At 28.6% G+C, this 24,903-nt stretch overlaps 1 protein-coding gene across 2 annotated transcripts in view; it reads left to right on the top strand.

Annotated features, from left to right (window-relative positions):
• Nucleotides 1-341: 341 nt before the first annotated feature.
• The window catches only part of LOC129958683 (uncharacterized), a 63,300-nt gene continuing 38,738 nt past the window's right edge, over nucleotides 342-24,903 (top strand). For both annotated transcript variants that reach the window (XM_056071328.1, XM_056071325.1), the window contains exon 1: nucleotides 342-510. The gene's annotated coding sequence lies outside the window, so the exon portion shown is untranslated. The remainder of the gene's footprint in view (nucleotides 511-24,903) is intronic.

Raw genomic sequence — 24,903 nt, 5'->3', positions numbered from 1 at the left:
CTTTCTAAAACCTGAAGCAAACGGCCGAAGATCTTTTGGTTCCGGGATGAGCGGAAGTAAGGGGAAAAATAAAAGTTTCTGGAAGAGTTTTATATGAAAGGCGGGAAATGAAAAGTAATGTCCACAATAATTCGGTCATTCCGCCCCTTGTATATGTCTCCATCAGTTAGTTGAACACCGTTAATAGAAAACCAAGAAGGAAATGTTAAGTTTTTTCCTCGCGGAGTGACCCAACTTGCGAAAGTGGCCCGTTACGTCAATCTGCTCGGATGTGTGGAAGTGAACCGGTTGCGCAGGTTGGCGACTACCGAGCTGACTAAGCAGTCGCCAACTCTCGCCTACTCTCACTCATCTCCGTCGAATTCGCAGCGAAACGTTAATCGCGTGTCCACTTTAAAGGATTGAAAGTGTGAGAGGGAAAAGCTGACTTCCGAAACATTTGTTGTCTCTGACAGTCCGCAGATAACAGGAAGCAACATGATGTGATGATCTTTGGCTTTTCTAAAAGAGGTATGAAAAAAGCTTATTTTTATTCGAAACTGAGTGTTCGGACTCAAAAAATGTGCATATCTGTTACTGACTATTTATCTTAGAATAATTATGCCGGGTGTTGTTATCTCCTTGAAAAAACGTGTCTTGGAAAATAACTAATTCCGTGCACGTTGTTCCATTTATTCGATTTTAGTACAAGGCCTCCACGAAAAATTGCGGATGAAGAATCAACGCATTCATTATTAAATTCCACGCTGTCTGCTGAACTGAGGGTTAAGTAAGTGCTCGTTTAAAATTTGGCCGCGAATGTTTTCACTTTAAAATTATCAAACCAAATCCGTCTCCCGATTAGTGAAATTTAGTATTTTTCTTTATTTTGTATATATTTTTGATGCATTAAAAAACCATTCCCGGTTGCATCATTAAAAAAATGATCGCAAATCCATGACCATTTAATTTATTTCATCTCCAATTTATCTTAATTTTAATTTCCAAATTCTTATTTTTAAAATTATTCTTATCAAATTTATTTAAGTTTAAATAATTCTAAAACTTAATATTATTAGAATTCAAATAATTCCAATGGTTTCGACAAATATTTAAAATGTTACTAATATTAAAAGTAATATGATACTCTTATAGCCACCTTTTTTCCAATTGAAATTTTTGACATTTGGATAAAAGTATGGGTGTTTTTAATATCAATTGAAAACGAATCTATTACTGATTATCTTTAAAATATTCAGCCCCAAGTTCGAATAAAAATGCATATGGAGTTTAATATCCAATGAAAGAAGTGTATCTGTTCCTAATATTCACCAAAACTTTCACTATTAAGTTTGCATAAAGATGCGGATAACTTTTAATATCCATTGATATAAATGTATTTGTTAGAGTTATTCACTAAACTTTTCACTGTTAAATAAAAGATCATTGTTTTTTTTTCATTATGAATTCGATATGCATCATGAATTGATTGTATTCAAATCGATTCAGAATTAACTTTTCAAATTGTAAACTCAAAGTTCTTGTTGCGAATTCCGACCTTGAGTATCCAATAAAAGTATTTCACCTGTTGAACTACTTTCTTTTTCTGCTTAACTGATTTCTCTCTTTCTTATTCAAAAACTTAACTTGCCTAACTGTTTTAGATGATTTGCACAGATCTGGTTTTATTGATCTCAGTTTTTTTAAAGGAATAAATAGCATCATCGTTTTAACACTCAAAACAGATTCCGAAGAATAGACTATTTTTTTTATTGCCTTCATATTTGTAGAGGTATAAGCAATTCAAATGAAGTTTCGTCCGTTATTTGTTGCATGTACCTTCACCTGCCTCTAGTATCGTGATCCCCATATGTTCTTATGGTTGCCTAGAAATTTACTAACGCGCTAGTTGTATTTTGATTCTGTGCAAATTCATTTTTCTTTAGATGACTTAATGTAGCTACTGAACCGTGAAGAAATGAAAGAAAAAACATGTATTACGGTCATGTTAAGAAGTGGATTGCTTTCTTTTTTTCTTGGACGTTTTCGGAGATTTATTTTCATATGCTACATACTACTGTGGGGTCATTTTTTTTAGCAAACTGATTCAACAGAAAATAACAAGCAGACACGCGAAATGGTTGCTTGTTATTGTTTCTTTTTTATCTGTTTGTTTATCAAGATGTTTCGTTCCATTTCGCTGCTAAAGTATCACACGTTTTGAAGCCGAATAAAAAGAAATTCAGAGTTTCTCCTTGCAATCAGAATTTATTTCCTCGATACGTGGGTAATTGTTTCGCTTGCAAAATAGTTTCTTTTTGTTGTTGTTCATTAATTCTATCCAAATCAGCATTAAATTATTGCCTCCAGGCATTTTGTTTTTTTAATTAACACGTGATAGGAAAGTGTTTCATTTGCGATTATTTTCCGTTGGTATTTTAACAACCTTGAATTTCCAAATGCAAAAAAATGAGTGAAGTTTGACCAAACTTCGAAAAGTTCTTTTTTTTCTTTCTTTATTTGATGTGGAGCAAAGAATCTTGTAATTCATTATCTTACTGAACAGGTTTTTGACACTGCAGGCTATGTGTTTGAAAAAGCGGGTTTTCAATAAAGAATTTTATGGATTTGATCCGATCAGATAGATTATTATTTAACTGTTTGATGATGCAACTTACAGTTTTTGTTGAATTATTATTTTTCTTTCTGTGGACAAATAAAAAAGAACCTTTAAAATTTGCCTGAATGTGCCCTAAAAAATTATTATTTTTCAAAATATTTTTATTATTATTGGAGAGATGTTAGTAATATTTAAAAATCTCAACATAAATTAATCCCTTAATGAATGATATTTTGGTAAATAAGTTACATAAATTTAAAATCCATAGTCATTTTATTTTCAATTAAAACATTTAAGAAAATTACCTATATATTTATTTTAGATGCCTTGTTTTTTGTTAGTGCAAACTCCTTCATAAATGACATTTACTTATTTTTTTGTAGTTGTTTCAAAATGGAACATTTTATAAAAATTAAAGATATTTAATTTTTCTCGATTAGATACTCTAATAGTACAGAAATTTACTTGCATTTTAGGTATAAGAAAAAAAACGACTTTAAAAGAAATAACAACATAAAATTTATGAATTTTATATATTTTTAAGCATTTGAATTTTTATTATTTTGCCAATACTGGAAACGTATTCTTAACTGAAAAAATTTAAGAAAACATCAACCGTCAATCATATTGACAGATAATTGCCGGTACCTATTATTTAAAATGTGGCAAAATGTTTTTAATTAACAATGCTCAATCAGCTCAATTTTGATTTATTTAATGTTTAGAAATCATTTTACGGAAAGTTGATACTTGTTAATTTACTCACAATTATATCATGAAACCAAAACCTAAATCATTGTTATACAATTATTACATGGCTTTAGATTTCAAAATGAATCAATATAATTAATAAAGGATCCAACCATCCATGTACATTTTCTTTTTTAGATTTAAAATTTATTCGATTTTGATATTTTGTATTACAAATTATGGGCTGAAGTATAATTAATAACATTTTTTCTGTATTTTAATTATTTAAAACTAATGAATAAAGATATAATTCTGTAATCAACTGTTATTGAGTCATGCAAATTTCGTAAATAATATGCAGAGGTTCGGAAATCTTGTTATGCATACTGTTCCACTTCAATTTCTCTGCTTGAATCAAATTCTTTACGAATCCTGGATTCATTTCATGAAATAAAAATAATTGCTTTTCCAAAATGTGGAAACCGATACCGTTGTGAAAGAAAATCCACAATTAATTTAATTCAGAATGAGCTAAATTATATTAACTTGAAATGAGTTGTCAAAGATGTGAGTAAATAAACACTTATTGCGATAGAGTAAGATAAATTTATTAATCATTGGAATAAATACGGAGAGATTTCTCTATTCTAAGAAAAACATAGTAATAATCAATATATAATTGCAACAATAATTATCTATATCAATCATTGCAATCAGAAATAATGGTATACCTATATTTCAAAATCAATGATTTGCAAATTCAAAATTTCTAGCACTGTCTTTTAAAATTTATCAGCAATATCTGATCTATCTGTAAGCATGTCATAAGCTCATAATAGATCAAAATTAATATCACAGAATAATTAAATATATAATTAGCTTCTATTAAAATTTATGCATTTGATTATAGATAACATAATATAATTTCGCTATTAAAATATCGTATGTCAAAAATTACATACAGCAGATTATTGGAAATTTTGATGCAGTAGCTGTAACTTTTACAGACATATGGTATTTTGTGAAAATTACGGCTTATATTACGTAATATAATTTGAGAGCTGACATAGATACCATTTATAAATGTTTTGGCAAATTTCATTTATGTCATTTTGATTTAACGGTGTCGGTAAGCTACTTTCATTTCTGCGAGAGTGAATGTTATTTTTCCATGTAACAAACAACAGTACAAATTACTCTTTTGGAACTTAATTATTTTCTTTGCTTGAATGAGCAGTTTTGATTATCTTCTGACTGGGTTTGATACTGGCAATCATTTGAATTTCAAATCGTGGCTCTTTCCATTGATGGACTCTTTCCCTTTCTCCCACTTACTGCCTCAGAAGCATAATGCCCAATAGCATAGTTAAAATTTTAATTTATTTAGAGATCTCATAGAAAGCATGTGTCAATTAAAGAAATAAAATGTAATTTTTTATAGAATAAGTATACGAGTTCGGACTTACAAAGATATTTATCAAAATGATTATTTGATATGAAGAGTACTTTCAAACATCTGTGGCGAAGAGAAGAATAAAAAGAATTTCAAATAACTATGATTTAATAATTTGAAGATGCTTAACTCATGATATTAATTCATGCTTTATAAATAAACACTAAATATGAAATCAATCATGCGACGTAACACATGTATGATTAACTCAGCCGCTCATGTTATCTGAAATTTAACGTTCATTGATAAACTGAATGTTATTCTTACGTTATGCTTAGAATTCAAGTGCTTTACTCTCTTCCCAGTTTTGCAAGTTATTCAGTATAAAGTATCAAAGTTGCGTGGTGCATTTAGCGTATATGATCTGAACATGAATTGACTTCATTTCCATCAATGACTTATTCCATCAATTGACGATGAAAATTGCATCAATTGTCATTTTTCTTTAAAGATTTTTAAATATGATTTATAAATCGTATCATCTTTTTATAAAATAAATTTTTTTGAAAATTCACGGCCATTTCAAAATACATTTAATTATGAAATTGTGTATTATTCATGTTTTACTATCTACATGAATGAGGTATCGATTCTTGATTTGTGTATTATCTATTTTAAGTAGCAAGACGATTTTAATGGAAAAGCGTTTCAAGTATACTGTATTATGAATCAAATGATGAAAAATCTGTTTAGAAGAGCTTATGAGTATGAAGTCTTTATTCAGTCTTTAGTACATGTTACTCAGGAGCTTGATTGCAAATTTTGGAAATAATGTTCTTTTATTAGTTTATTAAAAAGTAGATTTTTTAAATTTTTATTATTTTCTACTTTTTAGTCTTGTTTTATGATTTATTAGAGTTAGTTTCAAATCTTAAAAATATATTGTTTTTTTTTCACAAATTAATGACGATGTAGTGCCAATGTGTAGGATCAAAATGTAATTGAGTGATTCAATTAATCTGAAATTCGAAGTGATTCAAAGATCTGAAAATTCGAAAATAATGTCTGCTCATCGAATGCACAGAAATCTGTAGAATTTCTAGTGCATTTGGAAATGAGTGAAAAATTTCCATTTTTACATACATAAAATAAGTCAAGTTAAATGAATGATCATAAATAGTCGTTAGCAAGGCTCTTATTATTTCACATGAATGTGAAAATAATTGTATTACTATAAACAGAAATGATGAATGAGTATGAAAAAATATTTTCAAAATATTTTATCTGAATAAGCTAGACTAATTTTTAAATTTTAATTTCATTTACTAATTCATTATATTATTCATTACATTACAAAATTCTTTTTTTTTTTTACTACATTCAGAAAACAATATAAAATATAGTATTGTTTATGCATTTTACTAGAATTATTCTTTCTCACTTCCCTTCACTGACTTGTTCTGATGCTTTCTCATAATTATCAGTAAAATAAGCAATTTATCCATTAAAAACTTCTCCTTAAAAACTATTTTTTAATTATAAACATCCTTATTAAAATGTTGAAAAGCTTTCATGTTTTTTATCTAGTTATTTTTCCTGATTCGTATTTAAAAACTTAAAGTTATAAACCAGAAACGCACTTTTTATGTTTAGAAGTTGAATGTTGCCTGCCTTTATTTGTAGAATGTAAACGATGTTTTTATTTGTAGAATGTAAACGATGTCTTTATTTGTAGAATGTAAACGATGTCTTTATTTATATGTAGAAGCTGAATGATGCCTTCAAAATAAAAATTTCTGTTGAGTGCTTCAAATGAACCGTAGAGATGGATGAACATGTAAGGCAACGCCACTTTTGTTTGGCTTAGAATTTTTGATCCATGAACGTAACATTAAAATAGCTGTTAAAATGGCCACTTGAACTTTTTTGAGCAACAAAGCGTACAATTAAAAAAACAGAAGAAGAAAATCTTTTCCTTTTATCTCTCTAAATGTGGACATATTATGAAGATGAAAGCGAGCAAAAAATACACGCATTCAAAAACAGCATGAGAAGTCATATCGAAATTAATTTTCTCACACCGAATGCGAGAGAAAACAGATAGATTCCTTTGTCTTTGTACTGGGCTGAGAGATTTAAGCAGACACAGCTATTAAGCTAAGAGTAAAAAGTCGTTTTTCCCATACGCGTAGTTCTTTGATCTCCACATGATGTCCAAGTGCGTTTTTTTTTTAAATCTGAGACAAGATATCCATGTTTAATGTCAGTATAATAATGGAAAATTCGCAAGAAAGTCAACTGAATCCTTCTATTGTAAAATAAGGCAAATGCACAAAATCATTGAGGAAAAATTTGAGAAAGAAAAGGCCAGCTTGATGTTCATTCTTCTACTGCTACTGACAAATTAAATTCATTAGGAACTTGTTTTCTAATTAAAAAATAAAATTTTTTAAAAGTTTCCTTGAAAACTGAGAATTTAATTTCAAGTTAATACAAATTTATCTTTTTATTTAAAAAACATTCTATTAAAGCAGTTTTTTTTTCTTTTGATAAATCTTAAAATTCCTTGAATCAGAAATAATGAATGAGATTTTTTTTAGAATGTTTTATCTTCCAAATGAAAACCCTTCGGAACTTCTAATCTTTGAACGGTCTATTTTGCTTGGAACGGAAGACAGCAGCTGCTGAGAGGTTGCAGTGTAATAAACATTTTTACTCATTATATATGGAAAAGAAGTTTATTACGTGTCTCCATCCTGAGACAGAAAATGTTATGGTAGTATTGTGGATTCTTAGTACATACTCTTCGTTTACTTGAGCCTAATTCTTCTGATAGCTATTTGTTGTCTAATGGAAGATCTGAATAAATTCTTTTCACTCCTGATCTACTCCTGTTTAAATTCTTTCCACTCCTGATCTACTCCTGTATAAATTCTTTTCACTCCTAATCTACTCCTGTAAAAATTCTTTTCATTCCTGATCTATTCCTGTATAAATTCTTTTCATTCCTGATCTATTCCTGTATAAATTCTTTTTACTCCTGATCTATTCATGTATAAATTCTTTTCACTCCTGATCTACTCCTAAATAAATAAAACTAGTAGACAGATGTCGCGTTTAACTGAAATATATTCGTTGAAGTCCATCTAAAAATGTATTTAAAATAATCTGCAAAGCACAGTAGTAGCTACACTGATACATAACATTTTTTAAAATTTCTTCTATGTTCCTATTTTTATTTGATTGAAATCATGTCACTACTTTATATATTAATTGTAAGCAACTAAGGTCAACGTCTAACGACTAAACCTGAAACAATAGAAAACTTTTGACTAGTATTCACCTACAGATAATAATTATAATTCATGTCATTTTAAATTAATAGCTTTTACTTTCTTCCGTATAAATAATGAGTTATTGTTTCCGTTTTTTTTCTTCTTTTTTTTCCCTTCTTTTTTAGTCTGTTTTAGAATTATACGGAAAAAGTGGATCATTTTTCATGCTGTCATTGGCATTGCAAAATCAAATGGCTTTTTATTCTTATCTAACCTTGAAAAAAAAATATGATAAGTGATCTGCAGATAATTTTCCTTCAAGTTTCATTTACTTAAATTTTTTTTTTTTTAGATTTTATTCTATTTTTTTTTTTTTTTGCTTATTAAAGTGAAATATTATAAATGAATTTATTATTTCAATAAAACGTCAGTTATAATATTTTGATAAAATGAAATATTTGAATTATAAATGAACGGATTTATTAAAATCAAATATTTTCCAGAAATTTAATAATCTTTTTGAAAATCAAAATTGATATATTAAACGGAATACAAAGGCAAAAATTATTTTATCGTGGTAAATACGATAATATAGTACAAAAAATCCCGATATTGTTAATTTAGATTTTAAATATGATTATCGCTCTTATTGAATATTAATTTATCAATAACATGTGAAATTTTAATTATTATTATTATTATTATTATTTTGTGATTTCCATTATAATTAGAATTTAAAGGCAGCAGAAGTTTCAAAAGTGGAAAAGACGACAATATATTTTCTGTTTCAAACAAAGGATATTATTATTTTAAACTTTATACACGACTTTCCTTTTCATTGGAATTTAATTTATCCGCGACTCATTAGAAACATGTCAAGATTTAAAAAAAAATTCTATGCTTTCTATTACAATCATAATTTAAAGACAATAGAAATTTTAATAGTGGAAAAGACGAACATATGTTCATAATTTCAAACAAAAAATATTATTATTTTAGACAATTACCCTTTTTAAAAATTCATTTACCTACAATTTATCACTAACATGTCAGCAATTTTATATATATTTTAATTTTTCAGTGCTTTGAAAGATAATATTAAAGTATTATCAGTTTTCAGAAGATGGACTGAATAGATCCTTTATTTAGTATACCTAAATTCATTACGAATTTATTTAATTAAAATAATTTAAGATGCATTTTTGTTTTAATTTTGCGGAACGCGCGCCTTGTGAGATCTTAATTCTTATTTTTCCCCTTAGTTTATTGGTCTATCGTTAGCCTAAGATATGGAAGGAGGAAACATTTGCTTCCCTTGTTTGTTTAAAAATGGCGCCATTTGCGTGCAGTGTGGGTATGCGTATCGCTGGCTATCTCAAATAGTTGATTAATTATTGTGCTTCTGAAAGTGAATTCTATCTGGAATGATATTTTTATATTCTGTATCCATTAATATATTGTAATTGAAATTTACTGTACCTTGAAATGTACCTCTAATTATTTCTAGTTTGTCCTTTGATGTGTTCTTGTTTAAATTCTTTTTTCTTACGCTCATCGTATTTTTGTTCCATCTTAAATTCATTTTTTTTCTGAAACACTCTATTATAATGACGACTTTATCATTCATGAGAAATTGCACCGATATTCTTGCTTTTCTTAGAACTTCATTTTGTAAATAAATTATACATGCACATATATATATATACTATTGATATACACACATCGGCCTTTTTGTTAATTGTTTTGAAATGTCCTATTATAATGATGGATTTCATGGGGATTTAGAGATTCCAATCACTGCAATTATTTTTGGCTAGATTTTCTTAGAAATTTATTTATAAATAGATTGTGCATTTGTGTATATATACAAATAAGCGTTTTTTTTTAAAAATTGCTTCTGAGATTTCCTAAATATATGGATGATATAATCAGAATTGAGAGATTGCAAAGATATTCATTAGAAATTGCAATTTGAGCAGGTACAAACGTGTACTTACATGTATATAGTGGGTGCTTTTGTTATTTGTGATTAACTCTTTTGTTACCAGCATCATAGTTTTGATGTTCCGATTTTCTAATCTGAGGCCAGCGTCTCTAATACATCATGGATATTCATTATCAATGTATGATAATTGTTTATGCCATATCGTTCTACACACAGATTGCTGCATATAATAATACAGAGCTACCAATTGGGCTATGTACAGTCAATTGTTTCAAAATGTATCATGCAAATAAATAATATGTATTTCATTTTGAAAAAATCTTACACTCTATTTTTTCTTTCTCAGTTTAATTTATTCTCTTGATAAATGGCATTACGTTTAAATAAGAAAACATTTGGTCTATGGTGATAGATTTTCTGCAGGAGACTTGATGATGAATAAGTTAAAATATGCATTTTTAAAAATGTTTCCTTAAAAACCTTTTGGGAAAACTCCATCGTACAAATTTTGAATAATCTGTTAGCTGAATTAGTTAAAAATTCTTGTGTTAATGTTTTTTCTGCGATTAAGCATTATCGTTAGTTTAGATATATTTTTTACGAAATCATATTTTCCATTTTTCTCATATTTTTCTTTTGTGTTTTCTAAAGCCAGTTTTGATTTTGCTTGTATAGAAAAGTGATTTTGATATCTAAAAACAAATTATTAAACGATTCCTGTGGCAGATTCTTTTCAGCGAGTTTCCCGTTTTGAACAGCTGTTTGTCAGCGTCTAGAACAAATAGGCAAAACGGGAATTCACTAATTAAAAAAAAGATCCCGTTTCATTTTTATTTATTGCTTCAAATTTCCTTTCATAACTCAAACGATGGATAAAAAGCGGAAGCGGAAGTCACTTTCAAATCACGATGTTGCCGTAATAGTAGGGGTCAACTACAAATCAAATCATGTATTTAGTAATGACACACTTCGCTTTTTCCTTAAACTCATTATACTGTTTCCCTTTTCTTTCTTCATTTTTTTAATCATCTCTCTTTTAAACTCATTTAATGCGCTTCCGACGATGAAAACAAATGAGTTAAGTACTTATTGTTTATTTCCACTCTAGAAAAAAAAATTTTTTTAATATCTTATACTTGTGATGGTAAATTTTTAGAAATATTATTCATATTTTAGGATGCATAAAAATGCTTCCGTAAAAATAATATTCTTGTAACAGTTTTTTGATTAATGAATTTTTGATTAATGCCGTATTATACTTAATATTTAAAAATTAGTTAAGGCAAAGATTTTTTATATATTAAAGAACTAGGTTGAAAGACAAATTCATAACTCTGCCATCAATGCATCTAAATTTTTATACACGGAAATCAAATTATTATATATTAAAAACTTACAATATTTACATATTTTTAATCATAAAGTTATTTTATTATATTGAAAAAAAATGTATTTCTCAATAATACATTCAAAAGTTCCCTTGAAATAAATTCAAAGAATGTTTAATTCTAAAAATATGGATAAAAATTACAACTCATTATGATTATTGAAAAATATAATTGATAATCATGTTATTATTTTGTCAATTTATCTTTGAAATGTTAGATTTAGTGATGAAGTCAGATTATTAATAATCAAATTATTAATAATTAGCAGTTTGAGGCTCTTCCTTAAAAAATTCCTATAAAAGTAATAAACAGAAATCCAAATCATAGAAATTTTTAATAATATATTTTTTGTCAATGGATTCCATGGAAGTTACTCCTTAATCATCTTTAATTCGTCTTGCATTTGTTATTTGAAGTATAACTTCCCAGCATATCATAAGAGAACATAGATTAACATGCGAAGTTTAGCATGTCTCGACGATGTCACTTGTATTGTGTCTTTCGCGGCATTCTCCATGTAGTCCATCTTTATGTCTTGGGCGAATTTGGAGAATGTTATTGTTCACTGTGAAACCACTGATTAAACTATTTCTTTCGTCAAATATCCTATAACTCACCTTAGCTTTCCAGTTTTGATCCATTCATAGAAACTCTGGCTAACTTGTTTTTTTAGTTATTGGATCTTGAAAATCTCGAGTTCGAATTTCTTGACGATTACAGTAAGTTCTTCTTACCATAAAAAGTGAAGTTAGTTTTTAGCCCCAGTACTTCCAAAATGTACTGTTGTACTACAATGGCAAAAATGTTGCATCTTCATGTTATGATCAAAAGCTTATGGTGTTTGAGTATGTTTATTTTGGAGTGCAAATTAATTAGTAATGCCAGAAAATATCAGCTGACTCTACAACATGCAAACAAATCTCAAAAGGTAATAGACGCATCTGTATTTTTATCAGGAGGGGGGGGGGAATTGAATTTCCAGGGAAATGTCGGCTTATTACAAAAGGTAATCTATGAAAAAGAGCGAGCGCTTTTGTAAAGTAAAATTAATGGAGTTTTTTGTTTTTGTTTTGTTGTTGTTGTTGTCCTCTACTGCTGTCTGTCCCATTTCTAAAGAAGTTTTGTTCTCAATAGTTGTTGGAAGAATTAATTAATTAATTCTGTATCTTGCAGAAACTTTATATTTCAAAGTTTTAAACTGTTCATTCGAAAATACTTTTTAGTAATTATTTCACAAACTAATTGTCAACTGTTTTTAAATCTGTGCGAAATTTTGTAAATTTCAGTTCGTTCGGTTGCTTTGAGTTTTTCTTACACATTAGTATCGGAATGGTTTGGATTAACTTTTTTGAATATGTTAGGTCATGATTTGTATATGATCAAGATAACTGATAAAAATTATCTTCCAAATGATGAGTAATTATAATAATAATTTCTCTTTTATTGCTAAAGATTAGAAAAAAAGCAAAGTTGTAGACTAAGTAATAATGCGATTAGCATCACAGGTGAAGGTTATGGTTTTGTTTTTTCGTTTATATTTAGTTAGAATAATTTAAAATAAAGCTTTAAAATTGACTATTTTACTCTAAAATGCCAGTATATATTTTTGTATTGCTTATGCTGCAAAAGTATTTGTTGTATATATGGCTGAATAAATGGAATTTTAGACTTATTTATGGAATATATGGTAAAATGTTAACTCCAGAGAGGAAAGAAAGAGATAATGATTCCGCTGATGATATAAAGCAACTTATTTCTGATATCATGAGTACTTTATGGTTATGCCTATGACACACTAATTATTATAATTAGGTGATTAGTTTATCACCTTACTATATCATATCATCTTTATTAATTAGTACCGTAATATTCTTCCAATAAAGCGATATCATTACGATAAAGAGATAATAAAACAAAAGCGTTAAAAACCCATGTGTTAGTTTATTAAAAGAGCATATAAATAATTGTATGAATGTGCTGTTTTTTTCATTATTTTTCCTCATGAACTTCAAATTCTTACTAGAATTTGCCAATTTGTTAGCTGATGCACTCTTATGTATATAATTTCTCTATGTCTTGTATTAATTATTTAAGTCATAAATCTGTTTGTATATAAAATGCATCTACTCTTGACGTTGCCAGTGATCTCATGTTGACATGATATTGCTGACAGGTAATTGTTTGACTTTTATCATGTTAAAACTCCAATATTTTGATAGAATCGTGTTGCTTAAGCTCTTTGACCACATATTAAGGTTGTGACTCGAAACTTTAAATGTATATTTATGGCGTTGAATGCATATCTACAGCATTGTCTCATTTTTCCTCTAGACATATATATCTGATATGCTAACGAGTCAGATTTGTGTTACTGCGTGTGCCAATATATTAAGTGTAATGTATGTGTTCTTGAAAAGAGGGACAGCTGATTTTTTCTGTTTTAGTGAAGAGTACGTTTTATCCTTGAAAGTGTGGGTGTGGTTAGATACCTTTTTTTTTTACCATTAGAAGAAGACATGATCAATTGACTGTTTTGTCAGCTGTGTCAGAAGTTGTCTGTATAAGACGGAACTGCTGTGGTAAATCCCCATATGTCGTTATTACGGTTTGACATCTCAATTATCTCTTTGAGAGATGTTGGCCATTTGTGATGGAGGCCACAGGACTGGAAATGCTCGAGTTTAAAAAGAAAGTCCTTTAGAAAATATGGTTAGCCGTGGAATCTAGGACCATATCAAGAATTAATTTATTTGCAAAGCTTATTACACAAACAGCGGAAGTGGTACCCCCAAAGCTTTCTCTTATACTTTCTAATAAATTTGTCTTGCCAAAGAACGCCTTACATGGCAATGGCATGTAATAATTACAAAATATTTTTTGACGTGAATTTAGCATTTTTACTGATTCTATCGAGTCATCCTTAGCGGGTTTATATGGAGCAATTTAATTAACTTTGTAATAAAAATCACAGAAAAAAAAGGGGAAATGCAAATATAAAATTTGAATTTTATATTTGGTTAACATTCAAATCGCATTTAACATGCAAATAAATAGAATGTAATGCAATGAATTTCAATATGCAATTGTTACATTGAGTGAAGTTTTACAGATTTTTTATATTTCTAAGGAAAAATTACATAAAATACAGCGAGAAATAGGCTTTAAATGTATTTGTGGAAATCTTAATCCATTTAATTTCAGCTTTAGATATTTAGCTGGTTTAGATATATTTTTTTTTCTTAAAGTAGGCAACTGAGCTTGTTATTGCCTTAAAGAAATAAATTAACCTTTATTCCCCCCCCCCTCCTTTCTTGCTTTACTTACATGACATTAACATCATGTAATTTTGTTACCAAAAGTCATGCAAGCTGCAAAATATAAAGCTAAATTCTCTAAGTAAAAAATTGCATCATGCAAGTCAATTTTGTATCAAATCAAATTTTTATCTGGAACTCGTTGATAGCATTCTTTGAATAATGATGCATTTTTCAGCACATGAGTTAGATAAATGCATTAAAAGCATTTGAAGAAGAAAATAAGGAAATTCGTTCCTTTTCTTATCAGGAATTTTCAGTATGACGTATAGGGGAAAACCCGTGAATAATTTTATGTTAAATTTTCTTCTATAAAGTAACTATGAAAAAGATAAGTATCAGAGACACACCTAAACGTTCTCTGCCACGCTTTAAGAGGGTGGGTTGCTGCCCTTTAGAAGCATATCCTTTCCTTACTTGATTTATTAAAATGTTTCTGTCAATAAATTGGTTCATAGAACAGTATTTGTGTTTAAAGACGTGATTTAATTTCATCAGATTGCCTGCATTCGTGTGTACTTACAGTATGGCAACATAACCAATATATAATACGTAATTATAGATAAACCCCACACATTTATCAAGTATGATAAATGATTAGGACTTGTTGCTGTTTTCTTTTTAAAATTTCGTTAGCGTCTTTGCTTTCTTGCTTTTTCTTGGCATTTTTCCTATTACTTGTTGAACAATAATGTTAATGTTCTGATGGAAAGCAAAACAAATATACTTTTTTTATAATAACTGCTTACTGATTCGTTGACAAACTTTATGTCATTTATATTATTATGTGACGCGACAAAAGAAGGAAGAACTCGGATTTTATGCCCAGAAAGCGTGAAAACTGTTTTTTTAAAATATTTAAGTTTAAATCTACTGACTTGAGGATTTCATTAGACGATAATTTGTTTTTCAAATGACATTAATTGCAAAAACTCTCACGCATAATTTAAAAAATAGATATATTCGTAGAACGATATATCTATTATAATATTTGTTTAGTGAAATATATCATTAACGGTATTAGAGATTTCCGGTAATCTTAAGATTACAGAAATATTTTAATTAAAACTTGAAATATTTCTTTGATTTTCTTAATTCTTCGTATCATATAAAGTGATTTTTTTATTAAATTATATATTGTCAAGTTAAGTATTTCAGAGGAGTTGCACCTATTTTGCACTTCTATACAATATAGATAATCTATAATCTATGATACGCCGGTTATCATTGGCTAAATTATAGATTACGTATGAAGCCCTTGAAAAAGTAAAAACTTTACTGTTTCTTAATCGAATAATTGTATAAAGAAATCAAGCTTAATAATACTAGGCAAATTTAACATACATTGATTGCAGAAACTGCATTTGAAATGTTTAACATTTTGTGTTATCTATGTTAAAACCGGTACTGAATTCGAAAATATTTTGTATTAAAATTAAAAAGTGTATTATCTATTTCTTGAGCAATTTGTTTATCACAAACAATTTTTTGTAACACTTTTGTTTATCACAATAATATTTTTTTTGTCACTTTGTCAGAATAAGAGCTGCGTGAAGGCCATTCCCTGAAGTGTCTCTGAATTTTGAATTTTGATCCAATTATGAGAGTTATATATGAACCTGTCTCCCATTTTCCAAATTTTCTCGCCACAGCAATGTTATATCATTTGAGATTTGACTGTCGCAAACAAATCTCAAATCACAATTTGCAATTTATTTGTCACAAAATTTTTTTTTAACAATTTTGTTTGTCACAACAGTAATTATTTTTTTATTATTAATAAAGCTTTAATAATAAAAGGCTTTCACAATAAGGCTTTAATAATAAAAGGCCTTCACACAGCTAATTTTAACTGTGTGAAGGCCATTGAGTAAAGGGTATCAAATTTTTGAATTTCGATAAAATTATGAGGCCATTAGGCCAAACATACACAGTGAAAACTCTCACACTCCAAAGCGAAATTCTAGTTTACTGCGTATTTTAAATGACTAATTTTTTTTTAAAAAAAATTCTTTATTATTATTAGTCCAAATTTTTGTAATAATTATTCTCATTACTGTTTTTTTATCTATTTAGTTAAAGATATGATGTGCAAAATGTTGTTTACTTTTATTTATATATTCAGAAAAAATTTATTACGTCTTTTTTATTATCAAGTATGATGATATTTATTTATTTATATATACGGTGCATTTCTGTAATCCATTTATCCATTCGTTTCTTTATAAAAAGGCATTAGCGACAAATTTCAACAAAAATGAAATTAAAAACTCAAAGTGACGACCATTTTCAATATTATTTTGACAATCATAATAATTTACTGGATCAATTTCGAGAAAAAAAATATATGCAGCATACAATATTGGTCATCATACTCATTATCTGAAATCTCAAAATAACTTGATCTACTTTTGATTTGAAGAACTGCCTCGATGATCCAGATATGGCTATTCAAATTGATTTCATGGCTATTCAAATTGATTCTAAGGTCACGGATTGAATGTATAAATTATATATTTTGGAAGGTTTATTTATGGTAACAACATTCTTCTATAAAAGCGCAACTCAATTACCAGTCTTAAACACTACATAGAAAAGCTTCACATATCCTACAAACACTGCAAAAATAATTCGAAAAATTATACAAAACGTATCATTTTATATGCTAAAAGCATTTAAAAAAATTCAGTGGAAATTAAACAAGATAGGAATTTGAATTCCTAATCTACACAGATAAGTAAATATCTAAAAAAAAGTCAGATAATATCTTCATATTTTTTTCAAATTATTAAAGTAAAAAAAGTCGAAATTGTATGCATGAATTATTATATCTTATCATCACATCTTCAAAGTAAATGAGTGGAAATTGAAAAAATAGACATTCCTTACTTTAGTTAGCTTTTCTTTGATAACGCGTCATGTAAAGGTTACTAAAGTCGTTGCCTTCACAATTATGACTGCTTTTTTTATCTTATTATTCGAAAGTCCTACGAAGTGTCACAAAATGGCAGACATACGTCACCCACGTAACAAAACGCTAGACAAACGCAACGTGACTAACGGCGGCTTTATGATATCTAAAAAAATATATCACAGATACTAATTCTAGACTTCTTCTTGCGGGATATCACCTGTTTTGATGCCCATGGCATCCAAGAATTCTAAACAAAATAGGAGATGTAAATGAACTTGCTTTCAGTTTAAAACGTCTCAGTAAGGTCGTAATTTATTTCCTTCGAATGAAGAACAAACGTGCATCCGTTCTGTGGTCATGATGATGCTTCTGGGACAAGACCTTGTCTAGAGACTATTGTTGACAACAATGAAGAAATCAATTCGGAAGCGGCGATCAGTTAAGAGTTGAGGTCAGGAAGTGGGATTATTGAATGGAGCTGTAAAACAAGTCCTTGAACCTGTCAAAGGTTTAAAGAAAGGCGGTCTTTTGTTCAACCGCTAAAATGACTAATTTGAGGAATTTCTTTTGGAATCGAATCCTCACATTAGTAGAGAAAAATTTACTAGCCTTTTTTTTATTAGCAGCAACTAATTTGCAATATTACATACAATTAGGGAATGATGATATTATTCTTTTATTTTTAATGACAATTGAACAAATCTTCACATTATTGGAGAAAGAATTTATCACTTGGCATTTCCATCAGCAGCAACTAATTTGCAACATTGTATACAATTAGGGAATGATGATGTTATCTTCTTCTTTTTGATGATAATGGAACAAATCTTCAGATTAATGGAGAAAAAATTAACCGCTTGGCATTTCTATCAGCAGCAATTAATTTGCTATATTACATACAGTTAGGGAATGATGATATTACTATTTTCTTTTTGATGACAATTGAATAAATCCTCACATTAGTGGAGAAAATATTTATCATTTGGCATTTCTTTCAGCAGAAACTAATTTCCAACATTGTATGCAAATATGGGAATGATGATATCCTCTTCTTTTTGATGACCAGATTTGGTAAATAATCCATTGGTTGAAATATTACCATATAATTTTCTACTTCCTTTATTCTAAAAAGCAATTTTCTTGAGACTTTTGTTATGGAATCGCACCCTTATATTCCCATAGAAAAAAAAATCCTCATTTGGTGTTTCTTTCAATAATGACTAGTTAACAATATAAAATGAAATTTGAAAGATAATTTTCTCTTTTTATTTTCCTGATAAATATATGAGGGAAGTAAAGTATTTATGGAACTCTTAAATTTTAAAAAGAAGTATTCGACTTTTTTTATTCTAAAAATTAGAAATGAATTTATTAACTCAGTTTTTTTGTTAAACTGGAGTTATCATACTCAGTCAACAAGCATGATGACTTCAGATTACGTTGGATTTATCATGCTTGTGTATTCAATATGAAAAAGTGTCAAGATTTAAAAAAAAATGTATAAATGTCATCTGCTTGTATACTCAATATTAAAAGTTTAACATTAAAATAAACTGTATAAATGTCATCTGTAATGTTAATATAACAATAATATATAATTTAAACAACTGTCAATTGTCAGCTTAAACTTTAAAAATGTCATTTCCAATTTCTTTATTATTTTATATACAATCCATTCTGACTTAATGTTTAGATGAGCATCATGTATGGTGCTTTTTTGAGAGGAAGACACCTGAGCTGTCATCTTTCACACCAAATTTCTACATCACATAAGTGGAAGGCTGTTTGACTTCAATAAATTTAAATAAAATATCCTCTTCAGCAATAAAATATCACTTCTATTTATCATACAATAATAAAATATCTTCTTTAGAAAACAGCTGAGTAACGTCGATTTCTCATATTTGCAACACCTCAATTTCAGTACGGTCACCTCGTTTCTGCAATTCATCTTTTCTCTCTAATATTTTTCATTTAATTTTGTATTTACAAGTCAAAGAAAAGTAATAGTTCTTACGGTGAAAACGAATTATTAAAGAAATTTGACTACATTTTCAGATAAAGGTGAATTTGAGACTTTTGAACTTACGACAGTGCGCTCTATTTTTATCAGTAGTTCTTGCTGGTTTTCCCTGTGAAAGTGCTTTTTCATAACAAAAGTATGTTTCTAACATGCGATTATGGTGAATCTGAAATTTCAAATCATTTTTTAAAAAGAAGTCCACAAAAATTCAGTTGTTACAATTGGAAAAAAAATGGCTCACATATTTTAGAATTCTCAGTCACACAATTAGGTTGTCCAACGAATCTTAATGATTAAGCAAAGTAAGGAATTTAACTGAGTATCTTCTGAACAGAAGTTGGCTAAAATGTTTTAGAACTTTTTTATCATCCATTTAGGCTGTCAATTATTCGTAAAATTCATCGAATTTTATGTGAAACTTCGGTCCCTATTACTCCAATAGTTATAAAAAATAAAATGTTGAAACCTCCAACATAATCAGTGTGTGTTGGACCATGATTTGATTTTGAATTCAGATTGACTTTCCCTTCTTAAAATACTTTTTTCTTGAAATATTTAGCACTTTTTCTACTGAAACCTGAATTTTATAAATCTCTTATTGCGTTTACAATACTTTTCTTTCAAAACTGAATGCAGAAGAATTTGTCTTGATTCTCTTAGAAAAATATGACTAATAAAAAAACTAAGTTCAAGAATTATTCATTCAAGTGAACTATATAGCTTTCAAAGCCCAATCCGAAGTAAGATTTTATGTACGTCTAACTTTTTAAAATTATATGTTCTCTTTTGATGTAGTTTAATTTAGCGAGCTTAAGTGAAAATAATTCACTTTTATCATGGTGGGAAAAAAGAAACCCGTTAGTTTTCACTTTACAATAAAAACACTGGTGGATTATAAGGTTTTTAACATGTTAAGCTGGATTGTTTCATTGGTTGAGATAGGGACTGATGGAAAAGATAATACTTTAACCATTCCGTTTGCATGGATTCTTGTTATATGAGCGAGAAAAAACTATACACTGATGGAAATAACGCTAGCTTTTCACTCTAGTGGGAATAAGTGAAGACTACATGCTATTTTGATGTTAAATTGCGATAGTTCATTGGTTTAGATAAATGAAGGTGGAATGATAGCTTGCTTATCATCCAATTTGCATGCATTCCCAGTTTCAATTATTCCGCTTTTGTAGGCTCTGCCAATGTTTCGTATAAATTTAACAGGACTTGCGATACCGAAGATGTTTTACTCTTTAAATTCTCTAGTGAATTTTAAGCAGTTAGACATTATATTCGTTATGTTTAAAATTCCAGTGTTTTAATGTAAAAATACTATGTCTAGCAAACAAATGAGTTGTGAATGTACTCAAGAAACAGGATATATGCATCTGAATTCGGTAAATAACTTTCAAAAACTTATGTTGTATATGTGTGCTCCACGCACTGCATATTTTGTTGAACTCATTTAATTGCTGTGTAATTTATAATCAGGATTTTGCGATCGAGGGTTTCTTATTCGTTTTTTTGTATGAAAATTTGTTTCAGAAAACTGCATATATCTTCATTCACTTTAGAAAAATGGCTAATATTTCTTTAAAATATGTTTATAAAGCTGTATGAAAAGCATTATATATGTATAAAATATGACTCATTGCTTTTGATATTTAATTAAAATATATTTGGTACGTCAAAACCACTCATCCTTTTCATACATTTATTTTGAAAATATAAACACATTTTATTCAATATTTGTTTCATAATTCCAATCTCTTACTTCTCTATTAAAAAAAGGTTTGAATTCTGAATTTTCTTTATTATTCAAAACTTATTTTTATACTTTTTCCCGTTTCTTCATTTTTATGATAACATGTTAACTCAACTATACAGTGAGACAGATAAATGAAATATGGGATGTGGTTTGCAAATCTCAATATAATTGCAGATCTGAAGTCCATCGAATGGCTCACTGTCTATCTGTCTGTTTTTACATGTTCGTGTGAATGTGACCACTTAATGACGTTTTAAGCTATAGTGATAAATTTTTCTTATGTAACATTTACATCAAATTTGTAGATTTGCTTCAAATTTTCGACCAAAACGGTAAAAGGAATATCTACTATTTCAAAATACGTGCTCAGTTTTCTTTGTGATACTCCCTTTAGTTAAGCATAAAGCGTGCTAGTTTGAAAGTATATGAAAAAGAGGAGAGGAGAATGCTTCTACTGATTATATTTTTATTAGTAAAATAAGTAATATTTCAAAATGAATACTCATCTCCCTTTATAATAATTCCTTTTACTAATCATAAAACGCGCTATACTGTGGAAGTGTACGAGAAGGAAGAGAATAAGAAGAATGTACTCATTGATTCGATAGTTAATAACGGTCAAATGGAATAGTACTATTTTAAAATGCATACTCAACTCCCTTTACAATGCTTCCTTTAGCTGAGCATAAAGAGCGCTATATTCTGGAAATATATAAGAAAGAAGAGAGCAGAATGCACCCATTGATTCGATCGCGTTAATAACGGTCAAACGGAATAAGTACTATTTCAAAATGCATACTCATCTCCCTTTACAATAATTCCTTTATCTAATCATAAAGCGCGCTATACTGTGAAAGTGTACGAGAAAGAAGAGAGAAGAATGTACTCATTGATTCTATAGTTAATAACGGTCAAAAAGAATAGTACTATTTGAAAATGCATACTCAACTCCCTTTACAATGCTTCCTTTAGCTGAAAATAAAGCGTGCTATATTCTGGAAATATACAAGAAAGAAGAGAGCAGAATGCCCCCATTAATTCGATCGTTAATAACAGTCAAATAGAATAAGTACTATTTCAAAATGTATACACATCTCCCTTCACAATAATAATTCCTTTAACTAATCATAAAGCGCTCTATAATGTGGAAGTATATGACAAAGACGAGAAAAGAAAACCCCCACTGCTTCGATCTCCATTCTTTTTTATTTTATTCTATAGCTTCAAACTCGCTTTCTATAAATTTGTTGTTTTAACTAAGTTTTTCCACTCTTTATTGTTTCTTTAATCAATTTCCTGTTTAACGGCTTTTATTGTCGCAATGTAAAGACTTTGGTTAGAATTTTAACACCTTGAAAATGTAACATGTGAAAATAGATTATCATAATAAAAAATTTCGTCATTTCAAGGCACTGAAAGACTGGTTATTTACGCAAAATCAAAAACAGTACAGGAATGTGTGAAATATGAAACTGGAGTTTGAAAAGCATGCTGCGCCCATTACTGGACAAACAACTTATTTTAAAATTGTCTGTTGTGTTTTATCTTAACTTGATCACGGATATAAGATTTTTTTGTAAAAAGAAATCAGTGAATCAATGAAGATTTTAATCCATAGATAGTTTACTTAAATTTAAACTATGGTACTAGTGCCAGTAAGAGAATGCGGATGAGAAGTCACGGTTTTCAGTGCGTTGGATTTCAAATAATCCTCGCATTTCAGAAATATAATTAATGGATTTTTCCAATGACACGTTCTTCTATCCAATAGCAGTGTCATACAGAAACCGTTTTACTGAGAGAGAGAAAATGGAATCCAATACTGTAACTGTCTGTCTGATGCTTGAATTAATTAAGTGGGTTTGCAGAAAATAAAGATTTGTTCAAAAGAATGTTCATAAAACAATTAAGTTATTACGAAATGCAAAATTAAAATCTGTCGTCTGCTATAATTTATTAAACTTTAAAATAATAGATTTCATTAATTATGATGTTGCTATATTAATGCTGAAAATATTATGAAGGTGCTCATGCGGAACAGAGAATCACCTGCCTCGAAGTGTATGCATGCTACCAGCAATTTGAGAATATGCTGTAAATGGCACTTGCTAACTTACAACTTCAGATAAAATATATGAATAATTTAAGTTTAATTTCAAGCTTAACTGTATTCTGAAAACGTTAGATTTAGAAATAAATGCGATTTCTCTTTTTATAATGTGCAGACAAAGATATAGTATCAGATAAAACGTTCCTAAAGTTTTAAATATTTCGAAAATGTATGAACAGATGATTATTTTATGTCGGTAAATAAATCGATCATTTTTATCTACAAATAAATATGACATAAAATGAGAGATATTTAGTAACCTAGTTTGTCACCACTTTCATTAGTTTATTTACTGTATCGTATCGTGCCATCATCCTAAAGACCTTTCCCGGCTTTGGTCACAAAAAACACTGTAGAATTTCGAAATTTTCAGATGAAGGATTGTTTCGTAAAGCTTAATCAATGTGAACAGAGAATTGTTAAATTTATAGCCCTCGTAACTTTTAATTTCAGCTTCACAAAGGGAAATTTTGATCGTTACGAAAAAGGTTGGTTAGATCCATAATTTCCTGTTTTATACCGTTTTCTGAAGAATAATTTCGAATAATATATGTCAATTATATTAATATAAATTCAAAAAACTTTGAATTCATAATTTTTAGATATTTTTAACGGGCCATTTACTGGCAAAAACAACATTTTACAAAAACAGCTTCAAAATAATATATTTTAAATTGCTTGATTACTTGAGATTTAACAAATCTAGATCTGGCAAATATATAATAGAAACTATAAAAGGAAATTGAAAAGTTAAAAAAACTGGTTTTAGTTTCATGCGATTCAAAAGGTAAGCCATCGAGTGAAAATAAATTCAAGAAAGATTCAGAAAAATGTAATAAGGAGAGGAACATGTGATAGTTTAAAAGGTAAAAACAACGTTTAACTAAAAGTTTTCAAAATTATAAACTTTGTGTTGTTTGATTTCTTGTGGTTTAATACAGCCAGATCCGGCTGATATATAATAAATGACAATAAAATTGAGCCTAAAAATGTAATAACTGGTTTTAGTTTCGTGCGATTCAAAAGATATAGTGTCGAGTGAAAATAATTTATCAAAACTGATTCAGAAAAGTGCGATAAGAAGAGGAGCACGCGCAAGTTTTAAAAACAGAAACAAAAACTAAAAAAATTCATGCTTGTAAAGTGTTATGAAAAATACATAGCGGTGATAATGACAATCTGAAGACACTCAATAACAGTATATCGACACTGTCGTATCAAAATGTAATGAGTTAAACCCCACATAGAGAAAAACATTTGAAATTTTGATGCAACAGCTAGAATCATGAGCAGCATATGTTATTTCATAACCTACAACAATTTGAAAGTAGATTAGTTACACCTATACAGGTTTTTTGCAATAATGAAAAGTTATCAGCGCTTTTGATTTTAGGCTTTTTGATACAACAGAGACAATAATAAAAAAAATCATTTAGTATTGTTTTATAAATAGAGACGAAAAAAAGAGTTGGTATAGTATAAAAAGA

This window comes from Argiope bruennichi, chromosome X1 (genome assembly GCF_947563725.1).
Source record: "Argiope bruennichi chromosome X1, qqArgBrue1.1, whole genome shotgun sequence".
NCBI classification, from domain to species: domain Eukaryota; kingdom Metazoa; phylum Arthropoda; class Arachnida; order Araneae; family Araneidae; genus Argiope; species Argiope bruennichi.
Note: the sequence above shows the minus strand (reverse complement) of the source record. Positions and strands in the feature narration are given on the sequence as shown.